Source organism: Hermetia illucens, chromosome 2 (genome assembly GCF_905115235.1).
Source record: "Hermetia illucens chromosome 2, iHerIll2.2.curated.20191125, whole genome shotgun sequence".
NCBI classification, from domain to species: domain Eukaryota; kingdom Metazoa; phylum Arthropoda; class Insecta; order Diptera; family Stratiomyidae; genus Hermetia; species Hermetia illucens.
Window position 1 is genome coordinate 186,681,787 of NC_051850.1, and position 21,387 is coordinate 186,703,173.

A 21,387-nucleotide genomic window follows, 5' to 3' on the forward strand; every position below is an offset into this window, starting at 1 on the left:
TCAGAAGCGCCACTTACTCTTGCCCATATACTGGTATGTTTGATGGATTTATTCCACCAAGTTGCGGAGTTTGATCTTTGCTTCCATCTTCAAAGTAGAGAGATGTACCTGTACTTCGGCTGTTGCATCATCCATTATTGTTACTATTCCCCAAAAAAATAACAGAAAATTCCATATCAGCCTTACGCATTTCCTCATTTTTTCCCAATGCCCAAACTTTTTTCAACCTTCCATTAAGCAAGCGAATATACCCGTTTGCAATATTCAATGGCTCAAAAAAAAAAAATCTTTTATTTCAAATCTAACATAAATTTCCAAACTCTACCTCGTAAATATTTATCTCCGAATCAATCTTCACAGGTTCGAAGAAACCAACCATGATATCTATTGCTACCATTTTTCGGTTGATGGATGGATGATGATGACCCCATCTTGAAGAAACGTGTTGGAGAGAAAAAAAAGGCCGCTCATCGAAATCAGGCCAAGGTGATTGCCGATTGCCTTGGGGTCTACATAAAAGCATGACCTCCACCGAATCAAAAGCAAAAGAGCCTGAAAGGTGGCTGATTGACTACTACTATGCCATGCATACATAATACATAGCGCACGACCAACACGGACCACGAAATGAAATCAAGTTGCGTCTTCTTCGGTACGAGGGTCGCGTGTCTCATTCAGAAGAAGGCGCGTGTTACGTACTCGTATACTACACCTTTTACACACAGGTATTCAGACATTTGGCAGTGTACATAGTGTGAAGAAAACTTCGGTTGGCGAGAAGTGCGTAAGTGTGGAAATGCAAGAGTTAAAGTTATTATGATGGACTCACAGATTTGATCAGTTTTGGGCCTCCATTTGTTTGGCTTTGAACTAATTTCTGGCGGAAATAAACCTTTCAATTTAAAGTTACTTCAATTAAAGGAAACCCCATGAAAAACTATCGAATTGAAGTCCTACAACCGTAGATGAGCAGAATTAATGCTACCTAGAAATCTAACCTCAGAGTTAAATGACTAAATGGGACTCGAGCCTAGGGTAATCAGATCGAGAGGTTGGCAATCAATCAACTCGGTCATCGCATTATATAGAATTGTTTCACAAATCTTAAAGCCTCCCGTGGAGCTCTAAAGAGCTGACATTAGTTTGGCATGTATATATGTGTAGTCACTCAGAATTACTAAAAAAAAATCGGTAATACCATGATATATTGTTGAAGTGCCAAAGAAATTGCTAGTACTGATGAAAGTTAGGGAAACTCATCCATTCCAACAACCTCAACGTCGTCTTTACTCATAGGCTTGAAAATTGAACCTTTAGTATGGCCAAATCTGAAACGACTGGATCACAACCTGATAGCCGGCACAAAGTAAGACCACCGCCAGTGTACTGTAATCAAACGCTGATACGTGCCTTAGGAACAAGACAAACCACACCAACAAATAATCATGTAGACGAACGACAAGTCAAGGCAGACTCCGAAGACAGCCAATGATTAATCACTACATTAGGGGTAACCTCAATCGAAATTCCCGTCATCCGATTCGCCCAAATTTTAAGCAAACTTTCGGCGGTTCCATATACCAAACCAACCGAAAAAAAACAATTGATTTCCTCGCTTAGGTGCTCATTGTAAGAAGCGTCAAATATGCCTTCCCCATCGCTTTTGAGTAGCATTCTTGATTTTGTGAGGATCCTGTGAATGAAAATTCAACGCCTTCATCAGGGTAGGCCTTCAGGGTACATTATTGCAATATCATTCACTTTGATAATCCACGAAAATCTTAAAAAATTTGCTTTTGGTGTAATCGACATGTTCCTTGTTCCTGTCTAAAAACTTTCTTCCCTCGATTCATCAAGTGATCAACCGGTCGTGACAGAGAAAGAATGAACTGATCTTCTCCCCAAACGATCGATCTGATATCTAGGCCCTCGCATACAACAGCAAAAAAGGGTAGGAAGCATCCATCCATTCTTGCATCCAAATAGTGAAATTCCATCTGAGTCGTACACTTAGGCAACATGCATTTCATTGTGGGCTAGCATAAAGAAGTGCATAGCATATCATCGCTCAAATATGAAAGTGATTATCTTCTGTTCAAAGGGATATAGGAAATCCAAAATGGGAGAATGAATGACAGCAAATAGGTAGTTGTAAGCACTGCCCTTGCCAATTGGTGCAAACTACAACCTTTATCCGATTTTTTTTTTACTCATTTCATTAATTTTTTTTCATAATAATATTTTCCGAAAAATTACTATTTATTGCGTGATATTACCCCTTAAAATCGGTGCAATTAATTTTCAGAAGCTGAACAAGGTGAGCAAAATATGTGACCTCGTCATTGTTTGTCCAGGCCAATCAACCACCATTTTTTTGCTACCAATTGCATGCATACTGCAATACAATATAGCCGTCGATCATTTGTCCGTCAACTCCACCTTTTTTTAGATGAAAAAGGGATTCCGCGAGTTGGTGGGAAACTACGAAATGCAGACATCTCGGAAGAGGCGAAATATCCGCGAAATCCTTCCACAGTACCATTACATCACATTTCTGATCATAAGAGATGGACCCAAGAAGACAATGCCTAAAGGTCTTCTACTCGTACGGAACTACTTGCGTATAAGATACTGGATGGTTAACGATCAAAAGATTATTCGGAGCGAACTCCATCGATGTTTAACCTGCTGTAGGTACGCAAAGTCAAACAGCAATACACTGGGCGACCTACCTGCCGTTTGAATAAACCCTGCGAATGCTTTCACAAATTGTGGCGTAGACTATGCAGGTTCTCTAAAAACACGGATGTCAAACGACCGTACTAAACGGCTATGTTGCCTTATTCGTTTGCATGGTTACAAAGGCAATCCATCCAGAGCTTGTTAGCGACATGACAACTGAAGCATTTCTAGCTGCTTTCAAGAGGTTTGCCAACCGAAGAGGACTTTGGAGGAAGATCTACAGTGATCATGGATCAGATTTTATTGAAGTAGACAACAGAATGAAGAAAGACCTCGCAAAAGTGGTTAAACCCTTCACCAATGAAATCACCAAAATATCGGCCAAGGACGGTATCTCATGAAAACTAACACCTATGGCTTCTCCTCACTTTGGTGGCTTATGGGAAGCTGGAGTCAAGTCTTCAAAGGGACACCTGAAGCGAGTTTTTGATGAAACAAAGATAGTTCCAAACTCCAAGGAATTTTTTACCATTCTTTGCCAGATCCAGGCCTGCCTGAATTCGCGACCACTAACACCGATTTCTAGCAACCCAGCCGACTTTCAAGTTCTAATAACTGGACACCTTCTGATCGGCAGACCGTTTTTTGTCCTTCCGGAGACTGACAAGATGTCGCGGACTACAAATGAGCACTGGCAAACGCTCCTAGCAATACACCAGGTTTTTGGAATACAACGTTCCAAGTGGACGCAGGACACTGGGAACCCCAGACTTGGTGAGATGGTTTTGGTTAAAGAACGAGACATGCCTCCATCGAGGTCACCGTTGCGCGTATTCAAGAAGTTCACCCGGATCAGACGGACGAGTTCGAACCGTGACAGCAAGGTACACCGTAATCTCCTCAAATAAATTGCGGTAACCAATTTGTATAAGCTCCCAGTATAAATCACTCCTGCAAGCAATGCAACATCACAATTGGAAGTAACTTCACACATCTCGAGAATGGTGAAGAAACGACCTTCTATAAGGAATCCCTCGGATTCGATTCAACCCAAAAAAGAAAAATTGCTCCCTTTCCTTGGGCAAGAAATCTGCTGAACATAGCAATAATAAAAAGTGAAGCGATGACGGCTTTACGGTTTCTTACCAGGGCAGAAGCAAATCATCAGACGCTGCCTCACCTCTGCCCTGGGAGGTGAGGCAGCGTCTGATGATTTGCCTCTGCCCTGGTAAGAAACCGTAAAGCCGCCATCGCTTCACTTTTTTGAGAAGTTTGGGTGCAAGCCCTAAGCGAGGGGTCCGTGGACCAGGAAAGAGGAAGTAAGTTGCTTCCCATTTGGTCCGGTCCAGCATTAAGTTGATGCGGACTTAGGACCCCATCATTTCTAAAACGATGGGGGCTGCAGATGCCAATTACAAATTTTTTAGATAAGCCAGTGGTTTCTGGGTTGAAAAACTAGGATATGCTCAGCTCATAAGAGGCAATTTGAGACTAGAAGTGAATCTTTCTATGAAGGACATTCTGGAAGATAAAAACAACATGCTTATAACTTGGAACCAGATTAAGATGTGTCAACGTACAAGGCAGCTAACAGGCACCACGCACTGCGATACGCTGCTCGCACACTTGAAAATTAAGCGCGACTATCCTCCTCCTCAGCAAATGCAAAAGTTATTACTAGAATATGCAACAGCTTCCAAGCAGCGTTACTTACTCGAAAGGAAATCACAATGACACGAACCTGGAAAAGAAATAAAAAGAAACTTATGTTATTATATAATTTAAATAAGGAATTCTTAAATTTAGTGAATTTCAGCTTAGATGATCCATAATTATTCTAAAAATAGTTACTCCCTTACATTTGATTTAATTAAAGTTCCATCAACTCAGCATCACAGCCAGAGACACAAATTTTTATCATTAAGACGCTTCTATACAAATTACACGAACATATGTGATAGATACATTTATCTATACCAGTTTGTAGATCACCAAGCTAAAAACCGTCCTAGCACCACACATCAGTCACGCAACGACCATCATTCTGTTCACTATCTAGTCAATCAACATACCTATCGTCCGCAACATCATGTTTACTACCCACTTTTTCATCACCCTCGTCATTTTCACCAACAAATCAAATGCAACAAGTTCTGCAGAATGTTTCCCAGTAATGGCCAGAAAATTGTTCAGACAAGAAAAGTCTGTCTCCTCTTCCACTTTGCAATTTCTCTTGTCTAAGTCCATCCATTGTGGCAATGATTCCGTCATGGAACTTCCGAAGCATTTCAACACCATCAAATATGTTAAATGGTTGCATTGTTACATGTTGTTTTGTTCATTTGGTCGTGTTGTTAGTTGAAATGAATGGACAAGTGAGTAAATGTGGTCAATGGAATTGTGAGAAGCTACCGAACTGGGGTTAGAAATTGCATTGTATGGTTGCCAATGGATGAAAGTGAATTGGATGAGAGTTAGATTGTCTATGAACTCTCTATAGAAAGATGGATAACTTTCAGTAAATAATAATCAGTAGCTGATACGGACTTCGTATTTGCATTCCCAGTTGACAATGATCCTTCCAGTTCTTGGCTTCCCATTGGACCTTTTTAAAAGTACTTCAAGAAGTTCATATTCATCTCCCTCTCCCTGTTTTGTACCACAAGCTTAATAACTTCCTTAATAAGGAACTCCAGACATCCTGGTTTTGAACCGAGGTCCACCAATTCGATATCCCTAAAAGCTGTCTGGCGTCCTGACCTACGTCATCGCTCCATCTCAGGCAGGGTCCGCCTCGTCTTCTTTTTCTACCATAGATATTGCCCTTATAGACTTTCCGGGCTGGATCATCCTCATCCATACGGATTAAGTGACCCGCCCACCGTAACCTATTGGGCCGGATTTTATCCACAACTTGACGGGCATGGTATCGCTCATAGATTTCGTCCTTATGTAGGCTACGGAAACTCTAACATGCAGTTTCAAAATTGTGCTGCATATGTCAGAAGCTTCTCATAGTCGGTGAAAATTAATATGTGGGTGATCAGTTCTCCAGAATCCGGAAATGAAATAAATATGCTTCACCAATCTATGAACCTTTCACAATTACCGGTGGGCTCAGCAGCAGCATTTGCTCATTGCATAACAATAGCAATTGGATTCCATTCGTGCCAAGAAGACTAGCAGCTGGTTGACTGCAAAAGTCGGAGAATATGTGGCTTATTTCTAGAAGACTTACTAAATTGGGAAATCTCATACCCTTTGAACTTAGTCATCTTCAACTTTCACCCCTAAGATTATTAGTCAAGATAAACACAAAAATGATAACCCTTTGTAGTTGACTAACGAAGGAAAAGATACAACACTCCCCCTTATAATCTGGGATAGGGATGTAGCGAAAAAGCACTTGCTTCATAGCATGGAGCCAATTAAATTGTGAAGATTAAACAAAGGTACCTGAAGCCTAGCGAACCGTTATCTGCATCCTGCAGTCCAAAAAAATTAAAAGCGAAATAGGCTTTATTACAGTTGCACATTATTGAAACGTGAAGCACCTTTTGTAATAGTGGAATGGAACGCGAAATTCCTGATCAAGATCCTTAAAGTCAAAATCTCTATCCATAGCAAAGTACCACAAAATCTCTATGGTTTCTTTCAATTTACCTAAATCGCAAATGACTGAAAGCTCAGATCCTTTCCTGATTACCGGTAACAATGCAAGTCAAGCAGAGGGAATAGATGTGGTCATTTAAGATACTTCACAGGTTGTGAAGACCAATTCCTTTATTGGCCAAACATTTTTTAAGAAAACAAAATACCGTATTTCGGAAATTAGCTGCCCCCTGCGGTTTCGTCCAGGGCAGAGGCAACTCATCAGATGCCGCCTCACGTCTGCCTTGGGAGTAGCGTGACCGAAGTGATTACAAGATGGTATTTGCTCCCTTTTAAAAAAGCCCTTTAATTATTTGTCTCCAGAAGGAGATGACGATAAAAATTGAACTATCAACTCTATTTCCAATACTGATGGGGTCGTTTTGGAGGGGGATGGGGAAATCACCTTCTTCAACTTCGAATGAAACTCACGGCAGTCAATTCTGTTTAATCCTACCTCTGAAAGAGGAGAAGATGGAAAGGGTACATAAGAGGCGGAGTCATAACAGTGGGGCTTAATTTTGATGTCAAACCCTCGAAGGAGATGAGGGGATACGAAAGGAAAAACTAAAGGTAACCGGTACCTCCTCCTTTCCAATCCTCCCGCAAATCACGATGATAATTGCCTCACGTATCAGTTTATTGATGATATGAAAATATTCACCTCTAATGGGATTGCCGGTGGTCAAAGATCACCCGCGGTTGGACTGAGTGGACCTAAAAGGGAGGGGTTATCACGCAAAACTTAAAAATTTGGCGAAATCGACCATGAAAGTCCGCTCGGAAATATTGAAGCTCCACTGAAGTGGCCTGGTGATACGGGCTCAGATGCCTCTCTCCCTCCAGCCAGGCTAGGAAATGTGAGGAATCCTTTTGGACACTTCAGTAACTCACGTGTTATTGTATAAAACTTCACGTCTCTTTAAACCGATGCATAAGTCGCACCGAAACCTGGAATACGAAACTAATATGAAAATATCGCGCGAACCTATCGGAAGTAAAATAAGAAAAAATAACAATGCAACCGCGCGCGTATTCACATTTTGCTGGCACCTTTTCAACAATAAAATTCCCACATTTTCATCACATTTACCTTAGCCTGAAATAAATGTCAAAATCGCATATAATAATATACAGCATTTATAAAGTCTATGGTGAAAACGAAAACAAAAACAAAAACGGTTAATGATCATTTTTGAATTATTTGAAATTGTCTTTGTTATTATTAGAAATATTTAAATGAAATTCCAGGTTTCGCAAAGTTTCTTAATAGAATACGTGAATACGGAGCTGGGATTTATGAAAATGAAAGGAGGGTAATGGAGAAGAAAACAGCGAAGGAAATGATGCACCCGCTGGGAAACTGCGGACACTACAGGGGAGGTGGCCAGAACAATTTTCCGACGAGGTTTGATAGAAAGGATCTTTTACCAGGTTGTTCAATAAGTTTTGCGGTTCGATAGGAAAAACACAATTTTATGGTTTGAAATAAACGTCATGTTATGACTCCATCATTTGATGAAAAACGCTTTCCACGCATGAATTTTTAAGCAGATAGAAGTCGCTAGGGACCAAATCAGGTGAATACGGTGGATGTTCCAGCAATTGAATTCATGGATTTTAGCCATTATCAAAATTCTTTTGTGACCCGGTGCATTGTCCTGATGAAAAGGAGTTCTTTTCTCCTGCAAACCTAGTCTTTTTTCACGACTTTTTTCCTTCAGCTGGTCTAAAAGGTTAAAATTATATTCAGAATTTATTGTTTTACCAGCTTTGTGGATTACTTCCAGAAACAAAATTCCTTTCACAACCCAAAAAACTGACGCTAACACCTTGTTGGCCGATTTCTGGACACGAATTCGTTTCGGAGCCGAAGAATCAGGTTCACTCCACTCTTTAACCTCTTCTTTTGATTCAAGATCATGGTGATAGGCCCAAGTCTCCCACTTTATCCTTTCGAAAACGCTCTAAATGTTGCTGAAAAAATTGCATTCGAATGTGTTTTTGTTCCATTGCTAGCGAATGCGACACCCATTGTACACATAGCGTTCTAAAACCCAATACTTCGGTCAAAATATTGCTTACACTGCCTAATGAGATCCTTAGGGCTTCTACTAAATTTCTTTCAGTTAATCAACGATTTTCCAATACGATATCCTGGATTTTTTTTTGCGACTTCTGGTCTTGTTACTGTTTTTTGACGTCCTTCACGTGGATCGTTTTCAAGGCTTGTACGACCACGATTAAATTCAGCAACTCAACTTTCTACTGAATTAACCGAAGGCGAAGCCACCTTATATACTTTGAACACCCGTTCATAAATTTCCTTTGCTTTTAAACCTCCCAAAAACAAAAATTCAATCATTGCACGATACTTGATTTTTTCCGTTGTAAAAAAATACTGGGGCCAGTCCATACTAAATGGCTTGTAAACAAAGAATAAATTGACAGATTGGAAGGAAACTTCACATACGTTTATATAAGGAGTATACCAACGTAATGAAAAAAGACTAGTAACAACGCCCTCTCTTATCGAACCGCAAAACTTATTGAACAACCTAGTACTTTTTTCATTAGACCCTCCCATCATGACACTAAAACAGCTCCACCTCGAAGGGCCATAACTTCTTGAGGTTAGTACCGGGCGCAATTTCCTAGTACAGTTAGAAAGGGAACCCCTCCCCTTTCTCTTACATACCCTTTCCATCTTGCATCATTCCGAGGTTAGGGTTGAAAATTTAGACATTGCCATGATGATATGAAACAAAACTTTGAGGTAACATAGCTTTTTAATGGGAACTTGTCAAGTGTCAGTTGTCTTCAAATACAACATGTTGTCGGTTTGGTAATCATTGACCTCGGAAAAGCAAGTACTGTTGTTTCCATAAAAATTGCTTAATTTTTATATTTTCAGGTTAAAATTTGACCCTTGGAACCGACCATTTTAATCTTTTTTTTTAAGTCACAATTGATGGTATCAATTGGTCAAAGGTGAATTCAAAATTTGGAGCACGTAATTTTATCCGATTAATTATTAGCGTCCACAAAGATATTCACTGGAATTGGATGGTTTTCTAAATTGTGGCCAGAAATTTACAGGCCTGACGACAATTAGGGGAGAAGGAAAAATGATCATTGTCTTCTTAAAATGATTTGGGTTAAATACCAGCGTTTCACTCCGTAGACGCCAAAACACCAAAATTGAAAAAAAAAGTTTAAAAAGACATCAACCATTTAGTTTTTAATATTTTTTAATAATCGTAGTTTGCGGACTGTAGTTAAGTCTTTACGTTAAAATGCCGTTTACTTTTTTTTTCTTTAAGATGATCGCCGCGCCCTCTAGCGTGGCAGCAGAAAAACACCTTTTTTTGGAGATGGGTGTATAAATTGCTCTGTATTTCAATAACGAACTATGCGACCGGTCTGGAAAAAGTATCATGCACGCTCTAGATATTAATAAATCTATGGTGAAAAATTCGTATTTGTATCTTTTTCCAGTTGTTCACAAAAAAATTCTAAAAAAAGCCAAAAGAACGGTCTTCACACGAGATGACCCCCTTAAGGTTCACGAAAATATCCTAAAATATATTTGAATATAGTAAAATTTCCATATTAAAATGTGCAGGAAGAAACTACCAAGAGCGTTAATGTAAATCTAAATCCAATTTTTTCAGGCATTTACATAATATAAATAGCAATCGCAGTGTCCACGTTGCTGACCCTCAAAAAAATGTTCATACCCTGGACGTTCACATAACATTATTTTGTGGGTTAAATTTCAGTCCTGATCTCAATAAATTAATTTTTGTATAAGCGTAACACTGGCAGTAACTACTAACAATATTTATGCTTTCACGGAAAATCAGTTCATCCCCCTCTCCCGTACAGCAACTCAGCTCCCACGAAAACGGGTTGAACTCTATCCATTGGAAAGAAATTTCCATTTCTCCTCGCAAATCAACTCCCAGTTTTCAAGTCAACAAAGTGACGGTGCCCGGTCACATAAAGTAGTTCTAACGCTGCTCACCGGTTCAATATTGTGAAAATGAAAGTCGCACAACCGCCACCGCATATCAATCGAAAAGCGCGAAAAGCAGCGAAAACGAACCCACACAAGCGCCGCCAACTCGATGGCATTGAACTGCGCCGCTGCACATTGCAACGACCAAACGAGCCCCACAAAGCTTGCTCCCGCGGGAGCGTCTCACACAAGGTCCATCCATAGTCACGCGTCCGGCAACATGTTGCCAACGTGCAACTCATTCGGCAACATGTGCACTAGCAGAGAAGCAAACACGATGGAAAACACGTGAAAATTCCCATTCGCTCACACTCTTCGCTGACGTCGCTCAAGGAGATGGAAACATGGAAAGAGTTTCGCGAAGAAATGCAAAAGGAAAATGCCAACGAAAACGAAAACAAGACAACCACCGCACGGTACCAGATGGAATGATAACGATGGCGATGGCCTGAACCGCATCAACGGACCGGCGGAAAGCGGCGAAAAAAGCGAAGCAAGAAGAGCGGGAACCGAGAAAGAAGCTCAGCCGTGGAAAACTGACGACAGTCCCGGTCTCCCCAGTGCTCCCCAATGTTCCATACTCACTCGAGCATATGAGCCCATATGTACGTAGGTATGCACATACAACACCATGTGGCGGCCGTGGTAGACACAATGTTGAGTTAGGTCGGTTGAGGTCGTTGGCTCTCATTCTGCACGGGTTTTTGTTGTTGTTGTTCTTAGTATTGTTGTTGGCATGCCGCATGGCACTGGTACGAGTCATACCACCCCGTAAAAAAGTGAACTTTTGAGGATAATAGTTGACCGAGTGGTCGTTGCTCGCTTTCGAGATGAGATCAACTCCGTGCGGTTGCTAAGAATTTGATTTTTATGGGAAGCCAGTCTCAGGTGAAATTCGAAGGTATTGACTTTGCTTCTGGGAAAATCTTCCTTTCTTATTTTCTATAATTAATCCTGTTCTTCCATTCTTAACTTTAATCAAAAAAGTCTTGAAAATAAGGAGCCTCGCTTCCGTTCAAATCCCTTCCCAAATATCGCAGGGATTTCGCCAGGTATGTCGCGCATAATGAAAGTTACCAAAAAGGGTTGAAAACACCAGGAATTAGGGAAATAGTCCAAAGAGGACCAGTATATGTGAAGCCTCTAATCAGGTATGGATGGACTACAGCATTGGCTACAATAATCTGTAAAATGTAAATGACTTACCTTACACCTAAAACTAAAGAAGGAGACAGAGTCAAAGGACCCAAGCGTTATAGTACCGACATAGCCTCTGGATCGGGGAGTGGAAGTAAATCTCCAGCTCCACGAAGGATACTTCAAAGATGTCCACACTACGTGTATTATGAGAGGCGGTGGGGAAAATATAATAATATCATCAGTCCATAAGGCAATTACTGCAATTGCTGCAGCAAAAGGAGATTGAGGGTGGGGAGTCGTGAAGGATAGTCAACCCGTGGAAGAGGCTCCTGGTGAATTTGCGATGTACAACTTTAAGAGCGCGACAGTCAGGAATGTGGAAGGGGGACCAGACTACACAGCAATATTCAAGGATGTTTCTGATAAGGGAGTTGCAGAGTATTAAGGAGGGCTGAATTGAGGTAAAGTCAGAGGAGGAACGTAGGATGAAACCAGACATCTTGGAAGCTCTATTTGGGATGTCAGCGAATTGGGAATTGAAACGAAGTTTGCCATCGAATATTACACCCAGGTCTTGGAAGGAGGTCAGTAGTGAAAGGGGTTGGCCACTAAGGGAATGGGAAAACGATATTGGGGAGGGTTTAAACGAATAGCACATCCAGTGGCATCTGCTGACATTCAGGACCAGCTTGTTAACCCGACATCAACTGACCAGATTATCAAGGTTGGACTGCAAGAGAAACAGAGGAAAATAATCTAAGGTCGCCTGCGTAAAGCAACACGGGCAGGTGAGGATGGAGACGAAGTCACAGGAAGAGTAGGGGGCCAAGTATAGAGCCTTGATAAGCACCAGAGGTAGGAAAGAAGGAACAAAATGAATAACCATGAAAAAACTCTACAGGAACGATATGAGCGATAGCAGGAAAGCCAGGAGATAATTGAAGGAGGAAAGTTGGGTAGAGAGATTTTGGAGCAAGAGGAGAGAGGAGAGACGGGGCCTTAGTTCACATCAACAGAAGGGACTCCGCTCTTAAGGGTAGGGATGATAAGGGCCTCATTCCAGATATGGGGGTAATAGCATTCTTCTAGATTTTGTTGTAGATTATAAACAGTGGGAGGGAAATGTATTTTCTACAGTTAAGAAGGAAGCCCATCGGGACAAGGTCCGACCAATGAGGAACTCAACCAAGGAAGGCATAAGGAGCAGAATAGCCACAGATTCGGAGCAGTAGGTGAAGGTGAAAATCGCAGGATTGTTGTGAAAAATTGGCAGTGGAGTTAGCAAAACTGATAGAAAAAGGGAGAGATTGGGTATGATTATGAAGAATAGCGAGTGCGATACCAAAAGGGCTTCAAGTTCGCGGGCGTATAATTTACCCTGAAACAGAGAAAACTGGGAAGTCTCAGAGAAATGCGTAGGGGGATATACGGAAGTCTTCCTCACCGATGGATCAAAAACAGAGCAGGGATCTAGAACCGGATTCTACCCCCAGAAGTGGCCTTTTCCTTTGGGATAATATACAACGATTTTTCAAGCTGAAGTATATGCGATTCTAAGAGCTACAAACTGGATGATTGACGAGTGATTGAAGAGCAGGCGCACAGTAATCTGGAGTGATAGTTAAGTTACATTGAGGGCGTTGAGTAGTCCTTTGATCACCTCAAAAATTGTTCAGAAATGTAGAAATTGTTGAAAATCTATCTCTAGATTCAATTCGGTGGAACTACTCTGGATACCTGGCCACTGTGGCATAAAGGGAAATGAAATCTCGAATGCTTTAGCAAAAGAGGGTTCAATCTCCCCGATGCCAGGACCGGAGCCAAGAATTGGAGTATCAGTAGCATTGGCTGAGACTGTCTTCAAAAACTGGGAAGAAACTTCCCACAATGACAGGTGGCAAACCCTAAATGCTACAAGACACACCAAACTTTCCATGTCAGCACCGAACATGCGTACCGCAAAGTTTATCCTGTCGAAAGGGAGGAGGACTTGCAGGAGTATTGTAGACATTCTGAGAGGCCATAATTCACTAGCTGGACATATGTTTAGAATAGGAATTATTCAAGATGGTGCATGTCCCTCCTGTAATGAGGAAGCCGAATCCACGAAGTTTTTCCTATGGTTATGAACACATCAAACATCAGATCTTCGGTATCGATGTTCTCCAATTGCGGCGGATAGCATCACATCAACTAATGGAAATCCTGCGATAGGTTAATGAACCCGAGATATTCCATTAGATAGGGGTGTCGAGTTCAATGGGCCTGAGTGTTCAGAAGCTATAGCTTCTCCTCCACTAGATACACCAACATACGCAGGGAATTAAAGAAAACTGAACCGATAATGAGAATACCAGCACCAAGACGACACAGTTGGAACGTAGGGAACAGACTTTTATTTTCGCCTCCAGTTAAACTTAATCATCAGATAAACTTTAGGCCGATTAGAGGTTTCTAGAGCTAGCTGAGGGTTGAATAAAATTAAGGTGTGGATAGATGAGGTAATATACGAGATCAGAGCATTCACGATGTAAACTGTAATGACTAATTTGAGATGCGATGCGATGGTCAAAAGACCGGCCGGAGACGACCAAGAGGGGAGAGCTATCTCAAAAGCCTAAAAAGTTGGCGAAATTCACCATGAAAGTCTTCCCGCAAATATTGCTGAGCAGCCGAAGACGACCATGAAGGGGCAGCTATCCCAAAAACTTAAAAAGTTGGCGAAATTGACCATGAAGCTCTGCCCGCAAATATTGTGCCGCTACATCTTCTTCACCATTTTAATGTGGTCGTCTAACCATTACTTCTTGACAGGAGCCAGAGAACTGGCATATCACAGTGAAGTGATAAAATAACCACGATGGAACGCATTCTCACCCGATGCTTTAAAGTCCATCATATGATAGTGATGAGCCGTGTCCTGGCACGGAGTGAATCGCAGGGACGTAGGAGGCGAGAGTATCTTGGCGCTTCCTTGATATTGATTCTCCTCAGCGAATGAGGAAAGCGGGAATAGGAAGGGCGTAGGAAGCCGGAGTGGGGGTCATGTTAAGGCATATCGTCAGATTCGAATACAGGGGAAAGATAAAGAAGAGTCTCTGATGCTTTTTTAACATTTTGATGATTTTCCAGATGGAATAGGTGGAACAGGTTTAGAAGCTCAATTTACTAAAAATACGTTGATTTTTGTGTTTGGAATCAATGGTTAAAGTACCTTTGAGAGCTTTAGTGGCATTAATAAGGGTTCTTCTTCGTGTTTGGGGAAAGGCGTATTTGTCATTGTGCCTTCGCGTATCTTTTTGCTTTGGAGAGCTCGAGAATTGATTTGTGTACTTATCGGCCTCATCTAGATGCCATACAGCGTTGTGGATATCAGTCTGGAATTTGAGTCGTAGATTAGGTGGGAAGTTTCGAAAGTGATTAGATAGCTGTTCCAGTTTTATTGTTTACGAGTTATAGTCAGACGTTACATACGGTAGTTTGCCTTCGAGTTCGTCTGAGCTAAGTGACGAGAGGACGGAGGGTGTCATGTGTTGAGGGATCGTTGGAACTATCTTGAAAATGGGGTTCAGACTTCTTCGGCGTAGGTTTGAGATCTGTATTTTTGCTGGGTAATCAACGACGCCCTTTTCTTTGTGGAAAGAAAGCCTAGATCGGATGAGGTCCGCCTTTGAAAGCTGTGCTAGACTTAGGGGAGGAGATCGGTTGCAGAAATTTGAAGCGATTGATAGCATTTCGCTTCAAAAGTTTACTTTCTCTGATCCTGAATTATTTTCTACAGAGACCCTCAGACCTTTTCCACTTTCTAGCTGAAACGTCAGAATTATTTGAGGGCTATCTAGCCAGTTGCAACCAAGGAGTATTGGGCTTTGTTATTCACTTATAACTGAGTTTCCCTAATATTCCATTCTTAAGGGTCACCACTTTGCCTTATTAGCTTCTTCCTTTTGATTACTTGGTCGATGTTTCCTTCTTGTAAAGATGAGTAGCAATTATTTTTGACGCTACTAGATTTGGGGTATGTTGTTTGTTAACCTCGCTTTCGCCGGGTGGATACCAGGTAGACCAATATCCAAAGGACACCGCTTAGCAAAGCTTGGGGTTAACTAGTTGAGTTTGCGTTTCGAGTTTAATACTAGGAAAGGTCTGCGTGTTCACATATGAAAGATGAAATGAAAAACCAAACTAACGCTTTTTTTCAGCAGAAGTAAAATGATCTCTTCTTCTACCTTCACAACATATGGAAAGTTGAGTTGGATAGTCGACTCCCAAGGACACAGTCGGACAGTTTTGTCATTGAATGAATCCGTACAAGACGCTGTCGTTCCCGTCTAACACTACTGGAAAATTAGACAAGTTTCAGCGAATTTACTGAAATGAAAAATTATAATATGATGACCTCCATACAATCTACTATAGGATTTCAGGAGAACTCGCGCTCGGTTGAGGCAATCGGTTCTCAAAATACTATGTTTGCAGAATAAAACATGTTTTAATCGGAGAAGGACCAAAAAAAATAAAGTTTCACAAAATTTTAGAGCGAAAAACTTGGTTTTTCCTGAAAAAGGTTACGCTTTTATTTACAAAACGCGGTTAACTATGGTTTCGAGGTAACAACAAGGTTTATGTGTCGCAGTGTTTTCAATCTAAATCGAACTTATTCGGAAATAGGGTTTGCTATCACAAAATATTTAAGTAGATCAATAAAAGGGACTATTTTCAAAGCGATTGAGAGGGCTGTAAAGGGAAATCTAAAAGGCAGGTATTGCCAAATAAAATCTCTAATATAACAAAAAATTTGATAAAGGAGAGTGAGCTTAAGGATCCCACAAATGTTGCGAATACTATGATGAGGTTCTGCAAACTTTAAGCAGGTTCTCTGTTTGATACTAGGTATCGATTCTTTCATTTTGCAACACATCATTTCGCTAGAAGATACGTATACATGTCCTTAACCAGATGTCAAGCTATAGCAGCCACAAAATGAAAGAAGAAAAAAAGAATGGTCAACCTTGCCATTGATATCGCAAAATTTCTAAGGAAATAGTAAAACAATAATTCAGTGCGTTTGGCACTGGACGACTGAGTTGGTTAAGCGCCAGTCTCTCGATCTCGTTATCATGGGTGCAATTCTCACTTGGTCATGGATGTTCTGGCTCATCCTTGTGTTGTTTCGCTGGTGTAGGCTTATCATTTGTATAACACCAAATGTGGTGATATTGAAACTGAAACGCAAGACATTAAAAATCAGATAGGCCAAAAATAAGAACGCAAAAAACCGTGGGGATGTCCTACGTTAGGGACCGAAAACAGGAGACATGTAATCGAGTGTCTGGGTTGCATTGGTACTCAATTATTTAACTATACAAATTGGAAAGTAATACAAAGTAATAGATTGATTAAAAGTTGGATCTACTTTTCTGTTTTATCCTATTCATGTTAGCAATTGAGACTAAAGAGTTTACCACGTTCACCTTGACCTATATTCCACTAGTGCCCAATATATAACGGTCGTTTCAAATAAAATTCCAAAAAGCGAAAGAAAAGCAATTTCTTGATCATTTTTTCCTCATCCAAAGATCCAGATCCAAACAAACAAATAACACAAATAAACCTAAACTTCACGAAAATATAACACAAACCACGAATCATCAATGACCAACATTTAATTTTCTTAAATGACGATCTCAAAAGTATCTAAGGCCTATGCACGATTTTCATTAAAATCTTTAATATCAATGCTTCACCGTTACTCAGCCTCATGATTTACACGTTTGTTCAAATTTCACCCTGCGTAGCGTACTCATATTATAAGATAGTAACATACCACGCGGTAGACTAAGCTCACTTTTCCTACTTTTACTAATTCATCAAAATTCCTCAAATGTGCACTGACATGGTCAGGGCATTGATTGGCATGCAACATTTCCAACTGTTTTTTTGTTTGTTTCCAAATCAAATGTGATATACACTTGATCATGGTGATATAAATGTGTTAATAGTGTGTCTCGTAAGAAAGGGGAGGCCATTGATGAGAGGTTGTGTTTAGTAGGGAAGCCACGTAATCAACCCCAACTAGCACCTTCGAGAATAAAATTCACGCATATGTTATTCGCTCAGAGAGTAGATAAGTATCTTAAATCACTTTTAAGTAATGGTTACAATCTATTCCATTTCCTTAGCCTCCAAACTGTATAGTGTTCCATTTATTGCATAACAACCTTCAACAATCCAAATTGTGTTCACTCTCATTCCCAAAAACAAGATGAGACCGCACAAATCACTGCAGCTTCCTTCATTCAACCAAACCATTTTATTATATTTGATCGTAAAATTGGATAAAAATGCCGATCAACTTATGCTTCATCATCAAACCAAACTGTTGTAGGTTTTACCAAAAAAACTATGCCCATTAAAACATTTTGGTCGTGTTGAAAAAAGGTGTAACGTGATAACTCCATTTACAGAAATACCATGGCAGCACCAAACCTTCCGAATTACTGCGACCTCTGTTACTGGTAAACCTCGCGTACTAGATAACCTTGTCTTTGACCTCGTTACTTAGTTTTCAGTGCGTTTTTTTTTTCTCTGGGCTCTTCGTTTTCACTGTCGAATTTCTTGTACATTTGATACAGAGTTTTTCTTTCAACTTTCAATTTATTACAAATTTGCGGAAGAAGTAAAGTTTGGACGATGCAAATAAATTTATTTTTGGTGGATTTTTTGGAGTTTTTTGGTAATCATAGTGAATATTCCAAAAATTACTTTAATTTTCGTTTTCAGCCTCTCACAATTTAGAGTTAGAGTGTAAGCTTCTCGGAAAGTCATGGGGAGAGCTCAGAGACAAGAATGACGGGTCGGCCTCTTCCCGAGGAGCAAGTGCGATAAGATGCGGTCAAAAGTTGAATTTTCAATCCATCACATCACTAGTCATACCGATGGGGGTAATGTCCCCACGTACCGGAGGAGAGCGATCAGAATTTTCAAGAGTCTCATCTGAAGTGGTTCTTGCCACGAAACCTCAGCAGAGGTTAGCTGATACCGTGCGGACCGGAATGAACCTCCGAGAGTATATGTTGCGGGACAATTCCTGGAGGATATATCCTCGGTTCGGTTATTTGCGGCTGGAACCCTTACGAGAATGATGGTTGTGGTTGTCCCCTTACCGCGGACAGAGTTCCTTGTGTGCTCAAGCAGTGAGTTGTGCTGTGCAACTGGGGCGTCGAACCCCTTAGTTGTAGCAGAGGTAGAGTCTGAGTCTGTACTCAGTACAAACCAGTAGAACTGTATCATTTAGGCCGGGGCTCTGATTGGGATCTCCAAATCATTCCGTGTCCGAAGAGAGCCATTGAATCATGCCTTATGCCTACACGGTAAGTGCTCACTTTAAAACCCCAATCCCATCATATCAAAATCACCCCAATATAAGGCGCCGTAAATGTTTGAAAAGAGTGACCGCCATGGCTTTTCAATGGAGTTAGTGAGGGGATGCATAACCCTTTCCGTATAGTGTCGCCCCAGGAGACTTCCAAAGGTTGATTGCCGACGGTTTGCTGGACGAGCAGGAACGTCCATCAGTATCATCAAATGCGCTTTCGCTAATCATTTTGGTGGCCAGTTTCAGAAAAATAATTAAGTAAGGAGAAATGACGGCAGAAATCATAACCCCATTTCATCATATTTAATATAAACGAAAAATAAAAATAGCTAGAAAAAAGATACAAGTTAGTGCACTAAAGCAAGCTATAATGGCAACCTGAAGAACGTGGCAGTCCAATTCATCTCTGTCTGTCAATATACCAAGACGGCTCTCCAGAACGCTCTCCGCCTGGTAAATTGATAGCCTAAATCTCCTCTCCTCCTAACCTCTCCTCTCTTTGGTCCCAAATTCAATTTTCGAAGCGCATTTTTTCGTGACATTTTGGATATTAGTAGACATTTCCCCTGCAAACTCTGCGAAAGTGGATCAAGATATTGAGGGAATACCATTTGCGAGTGCAATATTTAACCGAAAACATTATGGCTCCGTCCTTCCACTGGTGTCCCTAACTCCAGTCCTTTTTGTATGCTATAATTAATCCTTTTAACCTAACACTTCGAAACTATCATCCCAGGGCTTCATTTCTCCTCTTCTAGTGATAGGAGTACTAAGTTCCAGCAACCCGGATCGCGGTCCAAAAGAAGGAAGAAGGATTTTCACCATGACCATGACCTCATATGAACTCAGGCCTATAATCACGGACGAACTAAATGCTGTCAAAACTGCCTCCGAATATATGGTTTTGACTTCGAAATGAAGTGCTCTAACACGCTTCAAGGCCTGACTTTATTTGAACTGTTCTTCCGTTGACTTTTATTGACGAACAACATGAATGTCATACCAAACATTTGGAACACTGACGAAACCGAAATTATAGCTCTCGTCAATTCTAAAAAAGGTAGATCTAAACAAATAGAACAAACCACTTCAGCGAAAAGTGGAGCTTTGATTCCATTACATTTTCCTACTTCTGCGCAAGTCACCTTATTTTCTTTTATGTTGAACACAATTCCAGTCGCATTTTTTTCAATGGCGGTGATTTTTGGCCCGGTTGGAACCAAATCTCTATCAGAGTGAATTAAGGCAGATTTTTCCTTACGTTCACTGGTGGTAGTGGAATTTGTATCGTGATTTGACGTCGGATACCAGTCGACACGCTGTGAATGAGGACCAGAGTCAAATCGGGGTAAAAATCGGTGGCGAACGCAGTGCTGATCACATTATCTCCTACAGGGTTCTGTAATCTTGTAGTGCACCGTTACGGTCTTGAGTGAAGAGCTCTAACACACTTCCAAGCCCTGATCAAATTGAATTGCTGCGCCAACGATTATTATTATTTAGTAAGATGCTGACCGTCCTTTCCTGTTTTCTAAAGCCCCTCCTCGCGACCAAGAAAAGCTTCGACACTGTAGACCCGATCGCAGTGCGACGGATTTTCTAACAGAAACATTACGAAAAAATAAGGCTGAAAAGTCAAGTTTTAAAAAAAAAACGAACTTTGAAAAATCAATGAATGGCCTGCATTTTGCACACACTTATATATTTTCACTTAAAAACAACTAAAAGCGAAGCAAAATGTGTTGGCGCCCCCATCAAAGTACTAACTCCCTACAAAGCTTAACCTGGGGGAACGAACGAGGATTTTTTTTCTGAGAATTGTGGGTTCAAATTGACCTACTAAAGGAGAGTGTTAAGAGCTGTGATAAGGAATTCTGATAGCCTGGATTGAATCGAGTGCAATAAAAAATTAAATTAAGCGAAACGTGTCTTTGATTGTTTGGGGAATATGGTTCTCCAAAGTGATAACTCCGAAAACTATGAGTGAACTTACCCCTTTCTATTTAATGCGGCAGTTAGCACTCGTGACTAGGATTTTTCGTGGCCCCGTCACTGTAGGAGGCAACAGTTTGTACGAGAAATCAAAAAGGAAACAAAACAGTGAACGTGCGGCATCATTCCACCATTCAAAGCAAATTAGTGCATTTTTTGTTATATTTATAGTCTCAATTCCACTAAGTTCATTAGACAGTAATACGGATATATAGCTGAAATCTAAAGTGAGATTTGCACTATCGGAAAGCAGCTTCTTGAGAAATTGACGCGCATTCGAACAGGAAAGAGTAGACATCCCGTCAGTTGGTTGTGTACTAACTGAATCTTCAAATAAACCAACAACATAACATCACACATTTCGTCAATATTGCATTTTTAGAAAAGAAAAACCCTTAAAATATGCATCAGCTCAATTGCAGTCCTATCATAACATTTCAAATCAAATGGCAATCTCGTCTTCAATTAATTCCGTACGGGTTTTGATAACACATCAGCAAAAAGAAACAGACGGTTGTTCTCC

General features: G+C 40.7%; 1 protein-coding gene across 2 annotated transcripts in view; it reads right to left on the reverse strand.

Moving 5' to 3' along the window:
• The window catches only part of LOC119647411 (ecdysone-induced protein 74EF), a 717,970-nt gene that overhangs the window by 596,069 nt on the left and 100,514 nt on the right, over positions 1 to 21,387 (reverse strand). The gene's annotated exons all lie outside the window — the stretch shown is intronic.